We start from the raw sequence: 6,407 nt of genomic DNA on the forward strand, positions 1-6,407 counted from the left end.
GATACCGTAGGAGTACTTTGGGTGTGCCAAACGTCACAACGTAACTGGGTGACTATAAAGGTACACTACGGGTATCTCCGAAAGTGTTTGTTGGGTTGGCACGGATCGAGACTGGGATTTGTCACTCCGTATGACGGAGAGGTATCTCTGGGCCCACTCGGTAATGCATCATCATAATGAGCTCAATGTGACTAAGGCGTTAGTCACGGGATCATGCATTGCGGTACGAGTAAAGAGACTTGCCGGTAACGAGATTGAACAAGGTATTGGGATACCGACGATCGAATCTCGGGCAAGTAACATACCGATTGACAAAGGGAATTGTATACGGGATTGATTGAATCCTCGACATCGTGGTTCATCCGATGAGATCATCGTGGAACATGTGGGAGCCAACATGGGTATCCAGATCCCGCTGTTGGTTATTGACCGGAGAGGCGTCTCGGTCATGTCTGCATGTCTCCCGAACCCGTAGGGTCTACACACTTAAGGTTCGGTGACGCTAGGGTTGTAGAGATATGAGTATGCGGAAACCCGAAAGTTGTTAGGAGTCCCGGACGTGATCCCGGACGTCACGAGGAGTTCCGGAATGGTCCGGAGGTGAAGAATTATATATAGGAAGTCAAGTTTCGGCCACCGGGAAAGTTTCGGGGGTCACCGGTATTGTACCGGGACCACCGGAAGGGTCCCGGGGGTGCACCGGGTGGGGCCACCTATCCCGGAGGGCCCCATGGGCTGAAGTGGGAAGGGAACCAGCCCTTAGTGGGCTGGGGCGCCCCCCATGGGCCTCCCCCTGCGCCTAGGGTTGGAAACCCTAGGGTGGGGGGGGGGGCGCCCCACTTGCCTTGGGGGGCAAGTCTTCCCCCTGGCCGCCGCCCCACATGTAGATGGGTTCCTGGCCACCGCCCCCCTCCCAGGGGGCCTATATAAAGGGGGGAGGGAGGGCAGCAGTACGACAGCCTTTGGCGCCTCCCTCCTCCCCTGCAACACCTCTCCCTCTCGCAGAAGCTCGGCGAAGCCCTGCCGAGATCCCGCTACATCCACCACCACGCCGTCGTGCTGCTGGATCTCCATCAACCTCTCCTTCCCCCTTGCTGGATCAAGAAGGAGGAGACGTCGCTGCTCCGTATGTGTGTTGAAGGCGGAGGTGCCGTCCGTTCGGCACTCGGTCATCGGTGATTTGGATCACGGCGAGTACGACTCCATCAACCCCGTTCATTGGAACGCTTCCGCTCGCGATCTACAAGGGTATGTAGATGCATTCCTTTCCCCTCGTTGCTAGTATACTCCATAGATGGATCTTGGTGATGCGTAGGAAATTTTAAAATTCTGCTACGATCCCCAACAGGCACCGCACATGGCTAAGAAACAGTTGATGTGCTTTGGGGTGCCCCCTGCCATCGTATATAAAGGAGGAGAGGGAGGAGGCCGGCCCTAGGGGCGCGCCATGGGGGGAAATCGACCTGGACTCCTAGTCCTAGTCGCCCCCTTCCTTCTTTCGGAGGGGGAAAGGGGGAAGGAGAGGGAGAGGGAGAAGGAAAGGGGGGCCGCGCCCCCTCCCCTTGTCTAATTCGGACTGCCCATGGGGGGGTGGGTGCGCGCCACCCCTTGTGGGCTGCCCTCTCTCTCCCCTATGGCCCATGTTGGCCCGTTACTTTCCCCGGAGGGTTCCGGTAACCCCTCGGTACTCCGATAAATATCCGAAACATTCCGGTGTCCGAATACTATCGTCCAATATATCAATCTTTACCTCTCGACCATTTTGAGATTCCTCGTCATGTCCGTGAATCGTCATCGAACGTTAAGTGTGCGGACCCTACGGGTTCGAGAACTATGTAGACATGACCGAGACACCTCTCCGGTCAATAACCAATAGCGGAACCTGGATGCTCATATTGGTTCCCACATATTCTACGAAGATCTTTATCAGTCAAACCGTTATGAGAACATACGTTATTCCCTTTGTCATCGGTATGTTACTTGCCCGAGATTCGATCGTCGGTATCCTCATACCTAGTTCAATCTCGTTACCGGCAAGTCTCTTTACTCGTTCCGTAATGCATCACCCCATAACTAACTCATTAGTCACATTGCTTGCAAGGCTTATTATGATGTGCATTAAAGAGAGGGCCCAAAGATACCTCTCCGATACTCGGAATGACAAATCCTAATGTTGATTCAAGCCAACCCAACAAGACACCTTCGGAGATACCTGTAGAGCATCTTTATAATCACCCAGTTACGTTGTAACGTTTGATAGCACACAAGGCATTCCTCCGGTATCCGGGAGTTGCATAATCGCATAGTCAAAGGAATATGTATATGACATGAAGAAAGCTATAGCAATAAAACTGAATGATCATTATGCTAAGCTAACGGATGGGTCTTGTCCATCACATCATTCTCCTAATGATGTGATCCCGTTCATCAAAGGACAACACATGTCTATGGTTAGGAAACTTAACCATCTTTGATTAACGAGCTAGTCTAGTAGAGGCTTACTAGGGACACGGTGTTTTGTCTATGTATCCACACATGCATCAAGTGTTTGGTTAATACAATTCTAGCATGAATAATAAACATTTATCATGATATAAGGAAATATAAAATAACAACTTTATTATTGCCTCTAGGGCATATTTCCTTCAGCCTCCCACTTGCACTAGAGTCAATAATCTAGTTCACATTGCCATGTGATTTAACACCAATAGTTCACATCACCATGTGATTAACACCCATAGTTCACATCGCCATGTGACCAACACCCAAAGGGTTTACTAGAGTCAATAATCTAGTTCACATCGCCATGTGATTAACACCCAAAGAGTACTAAGGTGTGATCATATTTTGCTTGTGAGAGAAGTTTAGTCAACGGGTCTGCCACATTCAGATCCGTATGTATTTTGCAAATTTCTATGTCTACAATGCTCTGCATGGAGCTACTCTAGCTAATTGCTCCCACTTTCAATATGTATCTAGATTGAGACTCAGAGTCATCCAGATCGGTGTTAAAGCTTGCATCGACGTAAATCTTTACGATGAACTCTTTATCACCTGCATAACCGAGAAATATTTCCTTAGTCCTCTAAGGATAATTTTGACCGCTGTCCAGTGATCTACTCCTGAATCACTATTGTACCCCTTTGTCAAACTCATGTCAAGGTACACAATAGGTCTGGTATACAGCATGGCATACTTTATAGAACCAATGGTTGAGGCATAGGGAATGACTTTCATCCTCTCTCTATCTTCTGCCGTGGTCGGGTTTTGAGTCTTACTCAAGTTCATACCTTACAACTCAGGCAAGACCTCCTTCTTTGACTGGTCCATTTTGAACTCCTTCAAAATCTTATCAAGGTATGTACTCATCGAAAGTCTTATCAAGCGTCTTGATCTATCTTTATAGATCTTGATGTCCAATATGTAAGTAGCTTCACCGAGGTCTTTCTTTGAAAAACTCCTTTCAAACACTCCTTTATGCTTTCCAGAAAATTCTACATCATTTCCGATCAACAATATGTCATTCACATATACTTATCAGAAAGGCTGTAGTGATCCCACTCACTTTCTTGTAAATACAGGCTTCACCGCAAGTCTGTATAAAACTATATGCTTTGATCAACTCATCAAAGCGTATATTCCAACTCCGAGATGCTCACTACAGGAATCAGGCACTTTGCCGTTAGCCATGGCTGACGGCAAAGGCATGTATGGCTGACGGCAAAGTCCTTTGCCGTCAGCCATCAGACGGCAACAGGCCCGGCTGAATAGGCTAAAGCAAAGGCCTCTTTGCCATCTGCTAGCTAACGGCAAAGCTGCAGAGGGCTTTGCCGACTGCTGACAGACGGCAAAGAGCCTGGATGGCACACGTGGCAGTTCAGGCCCCTGTTTTTCCTGTTTTTTCCTAAATTCATCCAATTTGATAGAATTTCACACACACACACATATATATATACACACATTTCAAAATAATTTCAACAATCATACCAACAAATAAGTTCCAACAACATATACACGTTTCCAACAACATGAACATATATATACAAGTTTCCAACAACATTTCCATACAAGTTTGCAACAACATATCCAACAAGTTTCCAACAACATATCCACCAAGTTTGCAACAAGTTTCCATTAATAAAAAGGAAGCACAAGCACAAGTAAAAGTTTGCAACAAGTTTCCATCAATGCTAGCTTCCTCATCTCAAGCAAATCTGCAAATTAGGAAAGATGAAAGTTAGAAGAAGAAGAAGACTAGCTAGAAGAAAAAGAAGAAGAAGAAGAAGAAGAAGAAGAAGAAGAAGAAGAAGAAAAAGAAAAAGAAGAAGAAGATAAAAATGCCATTTTGGAGCTAACTAAGGTAGATAAAAATGCCATTTTTAGCTAAGGTAGGTAAAAATGCTAAGTGTGTGGGTCATTTTAGAGCTAAGCTAGGCAAATAGGTCATTTTGGAGCTAACCTACGTAGTTATGACATTTTTGAGCTAACTAAGCATATTTATTCATTTTGTAGGACAAAATGCTAAGTGTAGGTCAATTTAGAAGCTAAAAATTGGTCATTTTGGAGCTAACCTAGCATATTATGAGTTAACTAAGCATATTATGCCATTTTTGACATAAGTAAGCTAAGTATATGTCATTTTGGAGCTAACCTAGGTAAAATGGATCATATTGGAGCTAACCTATGTAAACTTGGTCATTTTGGAGATAACCTAAGTAAAATGGATCATATTGGAGCTACCTAGGTAAAATTGGTCATTTTGGAGCTAACCTAGCATATTATGAGTTAACTAAGCATATTATGCCATTTTTGACATAAGTAAGGTAAGCATAGGTCTTTCTTGAGCTAACCCAGGTAACTAAGCATATTAGAGCTAATTTAGCATTTTAGAGCTAACTTAGGTCATTTTGGAGCTAACTTAGGCAAAATTGATCATTTTGGAGCTAATTAGGCTTATTATGTCATTTTCGAGGAAAATAAGCTAACTATATGACATATATGAGGTTACCAAGATTGTTATGCCATTTCAAACCTAAGTAAGCTAATTATGCCATTTTTACATAAGTAAGCTAAGTGTATGTAATTATTGAGCAAACCCAGGTAACTAAGCATATTAGAGCTAACTTAGGTCATTACGGAGGAAACAAAGCTAAGTATAGATCATTTTGGAGATCTGACATACTTCACTCCTCCTTCTTCTCCTTCTCCTTCATCATCCTGATGCGCTTAGAGCGGCGAGGCAGTGGGATGTAGTCTTCTACCACAATTGGCATGGTCATGTCGCCCAGTTGTGGGATCGCGAGGTCATTGTCAGGCACCACCACCATCGCGAGGCCATCTTCAGGCAGCACCATCGCTAGGTCATCGTCAGCCACCACCATCTCTTGCCCATCGTTGGCCACCACCATCGCTTGCCCATCGTCAGCCAACACCATCGCTTGGCCCTCGTTAGCCACCACCATCGCAAGGTCATCGTCAGACAGAATAGGCTGCACCTCCTCATCCCCACTCTGCTCCTCTTCTTCCCCACTCCATTCTGGATCATCCTCACTGCTGCTTTTGCTGTAGCCAGAGTCGATGCTGCTTTGGTCGTAGCCAGAGTCACTGCTGCTGCTCCCATTGCCTGACCAAATGCAACAATGACCGTTAACAATCGATGTGAGATAAAGACAAATGTACAGGAAGAAGAGGCAGAACGTACTGGCATCGTCGTCGTCCTGGTAGCGCATGCGACACATAGTCGTGTTGAACACCTTCACGGTGAGCATGGCGTCGTCGTCGTACCTGAAGAGAAGGAAGTACACGTGCCGCAGGTCGTAGGCACGGTAGAACTGCTCCCAGCCACGACACATGTACATGTGGCCGTACTTGATCACCACCTCCACGTCCCAATGCCTGCGAAGCCCGCTGCCGGCCTGTCGCAGCTTCACATTCTTTGGCCGATGGCTGTCCAGCATCTTCATAAAAGTGTCAGGCAGCCTCTGCAGGTTGGGACAAGGAGTAATGTAGCAAACAACAGAGTTATCATAAAGAGATGGGTGAAGGGGAGATCTCTCCTTTTATATACCTGCCTCCTGGACGAATTCTCAGGTATGATACTGAAGAACTCGAAAGCATCCAACTCGTACTCTGGTGTGGCAGGGCGCAACCTGCGGTGGCGGCCTCCCCCCATCTCTGATAAGCAGCAGAAGAGACCAATTACTACCCTTACAACATTATCATACAACATTACAGCAGCAGAAGTTTTGAGCAGAAGATAATCAACTACACGAAGTTATCATTTCACATTCAAAAAGCAATGCACTTGTGGCATATGATGGCAACAACTTGAACCCTTCAAAACTAGGGATTTCTTTATACATGAGACAAAACTGAAAATGTAAACCAAATTAACAAGTTGCAGTTAC

The sequence above is a fragment of the Triticum aestivum genome, chromosome 3D (genome assembly GCF_018294505.1).
Source record: "Triticum aestivum cultivar Chinese Spring chromosome 3D, IWGSC CS RefSeq v2.1, whole genome shotgun sequence".
In the NCBI taxonomy this organism is placed as follows: Eukaryota; Viridiplantae; Streptophyta; class Magnoliopsida; order Poales; family Poaceae; genus Triticum; species Triticum aestivum.